The sequence below is a fragment of the Parasteatoda tepidariorum genome, chromosome 8 (genome assembly GCF_982258835.1).
Source record: "Parasteatoda tepidariorum strain Cologne lab strain chromosome 8, Ptep-v5.0, whole genome shotgun sequence".
Classification (NCBI taxonomy): domain Eukaryota; kingdom Metazoa; phylum Arthropoda; class Arachnida; order Araneae; family Theridiidae; genus Parasteatoda; species Parasteatoda tepidariorum.
Window position 1 is genome coordinate 42,385,781 of NC_141762.1, and position 13,045 is coordinate 42,398,825.

General features: G+C 26.7%; 1 protein-coding gene and 1 long non-coding RNA gene across 5 annotated transcripts in view; one reads left to right on the plus strand and one right to left on the minus strand.

Moving 5' to 3' along the window:
• Nucleotides 1-13,045, minus strand: part of LOC139425711 (uncharacterized) — a 79,102-nt gene that overhangs the window by 34,388 nt on the left and 31,669 nt on the right. The window lies entirely within an intron of this gene.
• The window catches only part of LOC107456769 (uncharacterized), an 86,156-nt gene that overhangs the window by 27,072 nt on the left and 46,039 nt on the right, over nt 1-13,045 (plus strand). The window lies entirely within an intron of this gene.

Consider the following 13,045-nt stretch of genomic DNA (forward strand, 5'->3'; position numbering starts at 1 on the left):
TCCTCACTTATAAAGCATACCTGAACTATATGTTGCAAAAGAAATTCTTTTAAACAAGGGTTATTCTTATCTTCAACTTTATAAATTAAAGAATTTATTTATAAAAAGAAGAAGATAATAGTGATTTAAGAGCATGACTATCAAACGGATAGTTAATGTAAAGAAAATTCAATACCTCAAGAGTTTGTTAAAATAAAAAAATAAATAAAAACTATATGGGATATTTGTTTCTTGCTAAAAATAATATGACCGCATCGTGCATGCCATAATGTGGCCAGGCAGAATGTTAACAGCGGCATGTGATAACTCCTTGAAAATATGAAGAGCATCTTGTAATTCATGATTTCAAAACTGAATTTTTAATATTATTTTTTAAGTATTATTCAATACATTATAATATAATAATTATTGAATATTATTAATTTTAGTATCATTAATTTTAATATTTTTTGAATATAATTATTATCTAATCTTATTTTTTAATATTTTAATGTAACTATTTTTTATGTTATTTTTAATATCTTCACTGTTCAGAGTTACATAAAAAAATGGTGCTGTCTGTGAAAAAATCCCAATACTTATCTCATATTAATAACATTTGACTCATCTTTTTTTATTTTTCTGTTTTTGAAATTTTTTTTTGGTACATTGGAAAAGTTGGAAGTGGCTCGCATATTTTTTTTTCCATTAAAAGGCACTTTTTTCCGAAAAGTTTGACCATACTTGATTTAACAAGACTATTATCAATTTATTATTAACTTTTCAAAAATTTAATTAAGATTCTTTTAAATAACTAATTAAGAAATAATTTAAAAATAACAAAATTGGAGTTCGTAACTGTTGGAGTTCGTAAAATATTAGAATTGTGAAGCATTCAATTACATTGTCTAGCCTTCCATTCTTATTATGCTGCAGTAAAAAAACTTATAACTACGTAAAGTTGAAATATGTTAAGCCTTTTTACCGTTTTTTTTTAAAGCTATCTACTAGCAATATGAAGAAATGAATTTGGCTCATAGTCACAATTTTGAATATCAAAACGATTATAAATTTTAGCAGCATTCAAAAATTTGTAGAAATGGATTATTACCGTTATAGCTGTTTCTCATGCCACTTTCCAATCCCAGCTAGCCTGCCTGGTGAAACCAAACGAATTTAAGGATGAGGGTGAGTATCTGGTTTATTCAGTGGCTCCATCTATGGCCAAGAATACGACTTCAGTCACACGTCACAGCCGTTTATTGAGCGAATCCATTCATACATCCATTCATTCATCCACAGAAAGTAATTTTGACCTGAACCAGAGAGTTAAAACTTGATTGATTAAAAATTTGATTAATTTAAAATTTGATTTCTCAGGAACAATTCAACCCATTTCGATGAATTTTATTTTTTGCCATGCAATTATTACACACTTTAAAATGAAGTACAAAACTGTATAAAAAATAATAAGTATGTTTAATAAAAAAATTTTTTTTGCATAAAAATATCTTTGGATAAACGAATTTTCTAATAATGACGTGCAAAAATTTTTCAATTAGCTTAAAAAAATTCTAGAGATACAGGGAAATACGCAGAAAGTAAAATTAACATTAAGGGGTCTAAACTTAGGACCTCTCTTCTGATCAAACTATTGGGGCCATATTTCCCAGATTGCGGCTACCCCCTATATTTTGGGGGTCGGAAATCCGAATCCGTTGAAAAAAAGGCACGTTTCAAAGAAATTACGTTTTTGTGTCTGATTTCACAACTTAAAATATCGTCTGCGCTAGGTTTATTAAGCTATCATTCAGATGGAGTCCTAGAACGTGAAGATCCAATCATGAGATCAAAAGTTATTTTGGGTACTCCGTTTTTTTATTTTTTATTATTATTTATTATTTTTTTTTGGCGCACTGTACATGTAAATTTTTTTATTGTGAATTCACAGTTTGAAAAACGCATTGTTAAATAAAAAAAAATCCCAAGAAGCTGAAGCTGTAAGATATGACTTAATTAAAAATTTCATTCACTCAAAAAGTGTACAAATTGGAAATTACAGTCAACGTGTTTCTAAAATAGGCGCTCATTTTCAAGTCTTTTTCGGCTACTCTCTTTTTTTCCTCACTTTTATTTTTCCCATTTTCGTTGGCAACTTTAGGTTTGACATTTCAAATCACTTTTGTTTTTTCTCATTCATGTCAGACGAGTCTTGAAAATGGACGCCGACTTTGAGCGCTTGAAACACTTCGACAGTTACTTCTAATTTGTATATTTTTGAAGCGAAGGAAGTTTTTAATCAAGTATAACGCTTTGTTGCTAACACGTTGTTTTACGATAGTGTCTTGTTGTGACACATGAATCGATTATATTTTAAAAATTTAAACTTAACAAATTTATTAAAAACGAATATTAATCACTCTGGATTAATTTAAATACCTAAATTATTATGCTATTTAAAGTAAAGTATAATTGAAATTGGATTTTTATTTTTATTTTTTTAAAGGTTATATGATATATTTTCAACATACGAAGAAATAATAAGTGTTAAGTTTGAATAATATAGCTAATAGCTAATAATAGTTAATTTTTTGAAATATTTTGCTAAAAAATCTATTTTATTATTAATTTTGCATTCATTAACATTAACACAAGACTAATTATTCTTTATGCGCTACATTTATTCTCGTTTTGTTAGAATTTCCTAAAAAAATCATTTTATTTGCGTTTTTAGTTTTATATTGAATGTACTTTGGAAAACTAATTTAGAAATAACATTGCCCTATTTAGAAGTAAATATTATAGTCCGAAGGCCTGATAAATTTCTTGAGAGGGTTTTTAAAACTGAACATTTTAATTTTCATAAGTTTTATAAGTTTCACAAGCTATAATTTTTAAATAAGAAATTACTTAAATAAATTATCGAATAATATTTATAAATCAATAATTTTTGTATTACATCGAAAGTTTTAAATTTCTAAACATTTTATTTATTATAATGCCACAGAAAAAGATAATGGAAACAAATATAAAAAAAATATTGGCAAATATATCATAAATCAAACTTTCCGACTAGCTAAAGTACTAAAAAGTCCTGTTGACAATTTAAGTTTCTATTTTTTTCTAACGGCTACAAGTAAAGTTTTTCGCCATTTTATTGCTAAAAATAATTTATGGTCAAACAATATTTTGACTTCTTTTCGATCAGCTAGAATGTTCGATTATTATGCTTGCTGATAATCCAAGCTTCAATTATTTTCTTATTTTCAAATGAATAGGATTCTCATTCGAAATTTCGACCATATTTTTTATAACAGGAGTGCTCAAATTTCAACAGGAGAGTTATGATAATACCTATAACAATTGTTCCTAACTTTTACAAGCAAAATTTTTCTTCCTTTTAGCCAATCGAAATTTCACCACTTTCAAACATGAAATATAAAAGAAGAAAATTGTAAAGTAAAATAAAAATGGTTGAAAAAATTAGTCTTTTAAGTTTTTATCTTACTATATTTTAAAAGTATTTATAGAATTTTAAACGTAACAAATAAGCTTACAGTTATCGGAATTGACATCAGGTGTCAGTAGAAATATATATATATATATTTATTAAATAAATCTCTGTCTTATCGCATTGTAATTTTTGTAAATAATAATTAATTTTATTTAAATCTGTTTACTTTAAACTTCAATAAATTAGAATAACAATTGAAAAAAAAAATCAAATCATAACGCAATTTTCACTATCATAAAAACGGAGTATAGGTCAACATATTTCGCATTCTTATTTTTATGACTTGTGATTTCAAGAGAAGAGAGAGTTCCATTTTTATTTGTTTATTATTTTCATGAAATTGTTAGAAAGTTTGTTTTATGTGTTTTAAAGAGTAAAATTGTTATAACGATTGGAAACACGGAGCAATAATTGTATGCCAAAAATAATTAAGAATATTATTCATCAAATTAAGAATGGAGACCTTTTTTGCGTTTTATCATTAGCGTTTTTGTAGATTTTCAACTAGTTGCATCAGAATTAATTATTATTTTTTAAAGAAATGAGCACTTTGTGTTACCAATTTCTTATTTTATTAATTTAAAAAAATATATAACACATATGAGGAAATTCAATTTCTTTTTTTATTAATTTAAAGAAATATATTACACATATGAGGAAATACAATTTCTTATTTTATTAGTTTAAAAAAATGTATAACACATACAAGGAAATTGAAAATCTCAGCTTGTTTTTTTTTCCTGAAAGCCAAAGAAGTTTTATGCTCACATTTTTTCTCTCCAGATATTTGTATGGCGTTTAAACATGTAAAACTGGTTCAGAAATAAGAAAAAAAAAGCGATAGACATCACTCTTTTATTTTTAACAAATTTCATTTTACGCTACATTACACTTAGAAAAACAATTCTGGTATCTGTGCGTTAGTGATATTTCTTGTAAAAAAAACATATATAAATCCGGTTAATAAAACAAAAAATATACGCTGAATTTTACCTTTCATCGTTCATATAGTAACGATTAACCGAAAATTCTTGTCATCAAAAATTATAATTCTTATTACCATACATTTAGTAAGAAATTCAGAACTGAAGAGTAAATTTAATAGAATAAATGGTATTTATGTCATGCTCCAAGGTATCTTGATAAAATTACCAAATTTTACCGTATTTTACCATATGGTAACGATACACCAAAAATTCTTATTATCAAAAATTATAGTTCTTATTACCATACATTTAGTAAGAAATTCAGAACTGAAGAGTAAATTTAATCGAATAAATGGTGTTTATGTCATGCTCCAAGGTATCTTGATAAAATTACCAAATTTTACCACATTTACCAAATTTTGTCGCATATTATAAAACTATATTTTATTGTTAATTTTACTAAATTAATTATCAAAGCACTTCGGTGAAAGTTACCGAGATTTTTGGTGTTCCCATAGAGTCAGAAACATGGTAAGTTTTACCATATTCTGGTAGTGTTGACCATATTTATTTTCTCACCGCATTTCGTCCATTTTGATGCTTTTTTCTCATTTGATAAAACCAACGCGTTAAATACATTTTTTTTTAATTCTAATTTTCATTCCTTATATTTTAAAAAAAATTTTAGTTGATCTTAATGAAGTATTTAACATAGCAGCAAAATGGATTTAAAAATATATTAAAACGCTTCGCGAAAAGCAATAAGTTATACATCATTAAAAATAGTGCATTATGCGGTTATCTAATATTCTATTCCAGAGTCGTTTTTTTTTTATCCTTTTAACTTACCGGGTACTCTTATTAACCTTAAGTAGGTCATGGTTCGCTTTTATTATTTATTTTTTGTTATTTTTTTTTCATGCATCCCAACTTCGACAGTGAGTAAACATTTTATCCCCAACTCACTCTCTTAATGAATTTTTCGCTTTGTACTTATACAATATCTTAATGCTGAATGGCCTTCGCAAATACCCGTCTCTCCCGCATCTAATAATTATTATTGCTGCCTCTTGGCAAATTCAGAAACGCTAGAATGTCTATGCGTGTTATCATTGAACTTTTTTATTTTATTTAATACTTTTACTGTCCAACCTTTTTTTTGTGCATTTTTCTTAGAACTGCGTTTATTAGACGAAGAAACAATTTCTGGTAAAATTACGTCGATGCATGGTTATCAAATATCATAATTCTGGTATTAAAAACCTAAAGATATGGTATTTAAACCATTCATTTGGTAATTTTTCAGTTCATATGTTAACGCGATTTATCGAAAATTCTGGTATTTTAAAAATTATTGTTCTTAATACTTAGAGTTCATACCAGCAATGAAAATGTAGTGGTCCAATACAAACACCTAGGTATTCATTTAGTGGTTCAAAACTTAATATGGTAGACAAACTTTCAAAGAAAATATGAATGCAAAACACAAGTAAATTTGAAATTTTAACATTTCAATTTAAAAAGTTTTGTATCAAACACTTTCAGTTATTTCATTTTAATACCACGTATTTGTATTCCATACCATGTATACAACAATAAATGTAGTACAACATTTTTTAAATGCATAGAATTCGATGAAAAATTATATTATATTTTATGGTATTAATATTATGGTATGCAATATATAATATGAAATTTACATCATATTTTTCGATGCGATAAATTTTTTTGATATATTTCGTTACATTTTACTATTTTGTAAATTCTAAACATATTTAAGCGACAAATTTCTCTCATACCTATGATTTTAACAGCCTATATAGAACATTTGGTGACGTTTGTCGCCATATTGACTTGAACGCTATTTATACCAAACATTCAGTTAAAAATACAAAGTTGAAAAGTAAATTTAACCGAATTAAGGATTTTAATGCCATGCACTACTAAGGTATCTTGATGAAATTGCCAAATTGTACCATATTCACCAAATTTTATCACATATTTTGAAACCATATTTTATTTTGCCAAATTTTTTGTTGTTCTCATAGATTCAGAAACACAATAATGGTAGTTTTGACTATACATTTTTTTTCAGTGTCGATTTCAATTTTATTATTACTAGATTAGACTAGAGCTTTACCGAGTTATTTTCTTTTACTTGTGAATGTATTTAATTAGTGCTTTATTTTGAATATAGTTTTCAGAATTACTAAATTAAAATAAAACTTATTTGAGTCTTTTATGTTATAAATCGTTTTGGGGAATATATTATTTAAAACCTTTGTCGTCAAATGTTGTTTCGATATATTTTTTTAGAGTTATTTTAGTTACGTCTGAATTACATTATAACTAGATTAAACTAAAATTTTACAGAGTTTTTGTAGGAATGAATCAGTTTTGGGAATACATTTATTTATTACTTTTATCTCCAATTTTTATTTTGGGGTCATTTCTCAGAATTACTAATTTAATCGAGTTTTGCCGCAGTTTTTAATCATAGTGGTATACCTTATTTATTATCACGTAATAGAGTATATTATTATATTAGACATTTATTTAATTTTTTTATTTTTATCCTTAAACACAGTTTAAGGGTCGTTTTACAGAATTGTGTTAGATTAATATTTTTAACCAAACCTTTTTTTAGCTATGGATAACGAAGTAACATCAATTAAAGGCTTTGTTTGTATAATCGAACAACTCTACTTTTTATAAAAACTTTTATAGTTACTTTCTGAATTATACGAATTAAACATTTAAAACTATTTCTTTAAAAAATGGCGCTTTTCGTTAACCGGGCACAAGTAAATTCAATTATTTTTAATATATTTTTTTCTTTTAAACACAAAGCATTATTGATGTTCCCAAATATAATAAAATAGAAATATTGAATTTATTTGCTCGCGGCTTTGAAAAAGTACAAAAAAAAAAAAAAAACTATTTCTTAGCCTCAACAATGAATCCTTTTAGAAAACAACAAAAATATTTTAAACTAATTAAAATGAATTAATACATCATCGTTATAGACAGAGAAAAAAATAAAATTAAACTACCATACTGTACGGTAATGACATTTCTGTTAAAAAAAAACTATCAAACAATAGTTGTGTTCAACAAAACCGAAATATATCGTATTTAAACCATTCATTTGATAACGGTTTACCGGAAATTAAGGTTTACGAAATTATAGTTCTTATTACCACACATTTAGTTAAAAATATAAATTTTAAAAGTAAATTTAACGGAATAAGTGGTTTTCACGCCATGCTCTAAGGTATCATGATAAAATACCAATTTTTTCCACATTTATCGTATTTTACCACATATTATAAAATTATGTTTCATTGTTACTTTTACTAAAATCATAACTAAAGCGCTTCGGTATAAGTTACCGAGTTTTTTGACGTTCTCATAGAATCAGAAACATGGTAAATTTTACTATATTCTGGTAGTTTTGACCATACTTTTTTTAGTGAGTATTTATCATTTTTAGACTAATAATACAGATATAACTAGCACCGATTTTCAAACAAGTCAGCCACTTTACAGTTCCCATTTTCATAATAAATTTATAACTGATCTTAAGAATTCTCTTGCAATTATTCTCGCGAAACACTAGTCAATTCCAGTGTAATTTAATTTTGTTCACGTTTGAACAAGCTTAAAATTTAAACTTCCGCCTTTTTCTATTGTTTTGATTTTTCTATTGTTTTGATAACCCCAAGTTTCCTTTTTGATGCGAATGTCCTAATAGTAGTTTTGCTCTGGTTGCCGCCAAGTAAACAACAGCAAGATAACGGCATTGGAATTTTTGTTCCTAAGCTCCAGTCGTCTAATTTTAGAACACGCTTTCCTTCTCAACTTTTTACAACGCTTCTGGCATGTATTTAAGAGTTTCAAGTGGTACTTCTTACTTTTATGAAGCAGAGTTCTTTTCTAAATATTCTTAAGCATGGTTGATGCGTAATAATTCAAATTTAGTCCTTTAACCCGTAGAAAAGGATATATTTTTATTTTTGTAAATGTAAAAAAAGTTTTTTTTTCTTTAATTTTTTTTTATATTTTTTTTTTTTATTTCTCGCGGTTGAAATCGGTTTACTTAGTTCAATACCGTTTCTTTTCGAAATTAATTTTTATCAAGGAGTCATCGATCTACTTGATATGATCACCTGACGGTTGAAATCGGTTTGCTTTATTATTATTCAATACCGTTTCTTTTCTAAATTAACAAATTAATTTTTAACTAGGAGTCATCGATCTACTCGATACGCTTACCAAACTCCGGAACTGCTTTCTTCGTAGCAGTTCTCTTCGGATAGCTAACCTCGCTGACTGAATACTAATGTGCTCAATCCGAATTTTTTTCCAGTGAAAATGTTATTTTCAAGTATTATTGAAGTTAAGCATACAAATTGAATTAAATTTTTCTAAATCAAATGTTTTACAGGATGTATATAAAATTACGAAAGTACTCATTTGTGATAAAATTTTCATTTAAAACAAGTTTACAAATCAAAAATGGTAATTTTTTTTAAACCTATACCTGTTTCGGTATCATATTGGTTCACCTTCATCAATAGGATAAATGGCACGGAGGATAAAAATTGAAGTGATCGACGTCACACTAAATAGATAAATATTTAGCTTAAACGAGAAATGTTATATTGGCAGCAAGTGTTCGAAAATTGAAATTTAAAAGTTCCGAATATTTGAAAAATATAGTGTTCACGTTATCAAAAACATAAAAGCTCTATTGTTAATGATCTTGTTGCCGTACCATATTTTTCAAAAGTTTCGAAATCATCAACTTAACTTTAATATTTCTAACAATTACTGTCAATTTGGACTGGGCGATGCTAAGATTTTGGCATCGAGATGTATCGTCCCGCTAACATAGCGATATTTTGATGCATCGTAATGTTTCTGTGTAATAATGTTTTATATTTAGTACTGATAAATTGCATTTAAAAAACATAATAAACGATGTATTTTTTAAATAATTATTTCTCAATACTTAAAGACATGGATGTCTGCAAAATAGCGGTTAAAAACATTAAACAGCTGGATTGATTGAAGAAAATCAACAGAATTTGCACAAACTCAGGATTTGCACAACACTTAGATTCTCAATCACATTTGGATTCATCATGTCAACAAAACCATGAGTCATGATGTAAAAAAATCGGGGAAAGATAACGATCATCGCCACAGCTATCACTGCACACATAGGGAGGAAATTACTCTTGACGCGAGCTTGCAGACCTCGATTCACTGTCGGAAACAATCAATGCGTGTAGACATCGATGTTAATGATATATCAGGAAATATCGTACTCATCTCAGTAAATCCCAATTTCCGATGCATCGTAAAATTGCCAATCGAAGCATCGGATCGGCGATGATTGTATATAATCGATATTTTTTCCGATGCATCGATTTATCACTTAGTCCTAGTGTCAATATAACATTTTTACTTTGAAAACTGTATATTAATCTTTTTAGTGCGACGCTGAATTACATTATCTCTGTTTTATCATCTCTGCCGTTTATTCTACTTATGAAGGTGTACCAATGTGATACAGAAAAGCATATAGGGTTTAAAAAAATACCCCTTTGTGTATTGTTTTTACAGAAATTTAATTTTATCACAAAATATTACTCTCGTAATTCTATATACACCCCCTTGAAACATTTGATTTATAAAAATTTAATTCAATTTATATGCTAGCTCTGGAAAAATTTCCGAATCAAATTACGGTAAAAATTACGGGAACTCAGGGTGCCGCTATTTTTTATCATGAAATCCGAGACAAGTTACGGGACAAAAAGTCTGATGTACTGTAATTTTACAGTAACACTGAATCACTCTAATTAAATAGATATTACTGTAGAAATTACGTTATAATATTTTAGGATAAAAATGATGCACCCTAAGTGCCAGTACTTTATACCGTAATTCGATCCGGAACTTTTTACAGTGTGAACGAATTTATTTACCCAGATTCGAGTTGGAAATTTTAATCAAAAACTGCTTACAATTGGAAAACAAGCTAAGACTAAAGAAGTGATTAAAAAAACCTTGCTTTTTTTTAAAGAAAAAAATCTTAAAAATTTTTTTTCAATGTCATTTCTTAAAATATTAGTTTTAATGTGAAAAATTAATAAATTTTGTATGCGATGACACATTATTTTAATAATTAACATTCATAAAAATAATTGTTTCGACTGAGAAAATGTCTAAACTGAAGCATGATTAATTAAACACATTTTTTGTGTTGAAGGCATTATGGAAATGAAAAAACTTGCTTGCATCCAACAAATGACCTTGTTTTTTATTGATAAGAAATTACATTATATAAATAAAAAAAGATAAGTTTTCTATTTATGTCTTTTTTAAGTGGTCATTATTGCTAAGACATAAAGCACTCGGGAGAAAAATATTTGAAATATTTGCAACATACATCATTAAAGCTAATATTAAATATTGGTAATAATTTATATGACTTGAGATTTATACCAATTACAAGTGCAATAAATATGTTTTCAGAAGAATTTATTAAATGTCTAACTTTTTTGCTCTAATATAAAATAAATTATGCTTTCTAACTGACTAATTCCTTGTTTTTGGTAGGAAAACGCATCATTTTTTTCTTTGTTTACTTAAGATTTTTATGTTGCAAAGAAGCATTAACATTTTACTAATATTTCTGTACACTGTAAATAATTCTGCATTGAATTACATTAAAAAGAATTGACACTCACGGTGCTAATACTTTTTACTATAAAATCCATTTTTACCATAAAATTTTATAGAACAAAAAATTTGATGTACCGTAATTATTGTAGTAATATTTATTGCAAAAGCACTGAATCACTGTAATTAAAAAATATTACTGCAAAAATTATCGTATAAAAATTTACTGTAAAAATTGATTTTACTGTGAAATGAATTTTAAGGATGCCAGCACTTTTTATCATGGTTTGATCCAGAATTTTGTACAGTGCAGCGGCACAGAAAAAAAATGTGAAGATGAATAATTAAGAATTAAAATTAGTTTTTTAAGCCACCATTTTTTTAGTAACCTCAAATATTTAAGAATTTTCATTGTTTAAACTATTTTATAAATAGTTCCTTCTTAAAAATAGGCATGAATTTTTCATAAATTATTTTCCAATCTTAATATCTATTTGTATATGAAACTTCAGACAGATTAGAGCTTTTGAGTATCTATATATAGTTGTGGGGTAGTAGTATTTCACCATATATGCTGGATACTGGGTGATTGATGAGGTACCCGATACATCTTTAATTAAATGTACAGATTAATATATTTTATGAATCACATATTTATCTAGTGTGAAGTTTGACCTTTTAAGAAATTTTTAAAGATAATTGATTCATGTAATTCCAAACTATGATTACAGCCAATTACTCCTAAGATATTCGTTTTTGCATTTTTTTAAGTAATTAGTCCAATAAGTATAATTATGAATAATGATTCTAATAATTGTTTTTTAATTACAATTAATTAATTCAATAAATTTAGTTAATTTTTTCTATTAATTATGATATTGAATCGCTTACAAACCAAGCCTATTCAAGTGATAACAGTGCAAATATATTATTATATTAATTACTCGTTCGAGTAAGTATAAGGCTCCCATGGGATTTGGATAATAGTGTTAACGAATTTCCACGATCACTTAATACATTTTAGGCGAGTATCATATTTAAATTTTCCCTAGACCCCTAAGAATACGCTTAATAACTACATAGTAGACATATTAACAGGTGATTTATCGCACATAGAACTATCCATAATGTCGTTATCATTTTCCAGTAATTTTGAAACTCTTCCTTCTCTTAGATATTATTTACAAAAACTTTTCTCCTCCACATAAAGATATCGTTATCTGTGTTTATTTAATTTTATTTTTACTTTTTCTTTCTTTTTTTTATTTCTTTCGCTCATCGAAATCCATTTAAATATTAAATTTGTAGTAGATATAAATAACTTTCTCACGTTTTCATAATTTAAATGTATTTAAATTTAATTATTCTCATTAACTCACATCACAATACTAATTTGGTATTTCATCTGAAAATTAGCGCGTCTCACGTGCTGTTGCAATCATTTTTGACTCTAATTTATCTTTATATTTAAATAAATTTAGATATTTATTGATAACAATTGCCAAACATTTTTCAAAATGCGATTAAAGTCGACCCTAGAACATTTTTTCGGGAGTTAGGGAAGGATCGCAAATGGAATTTCTTTTTCTTTTTTTTTACAACTCTTATAAATGTATTTATATTTGACTATTTTATTTATTTAATTTCAATTTCAATAAATTAACGTGATTCGTATGTACTATCAGCTTGCGTATGTGATAAACAAATGGCGAAATTGAATTTTTTAGCTTTTTCTTAGAAATTGATAATTTTGATGTGTTTCTCTTTAAGCCTTTCTTATTGCCCACGTGATTGTACATCAATAAAGTAGGCTGGTGAGCAAAACGAACAGGGTATGGAGCATTCTATAGTTTAGCATTGAAAAGTTCAAGTTAATTCAAAATTTTAGCTTATTAAATATCAAGACCCGCATTTATATTATGATTTTTAACTC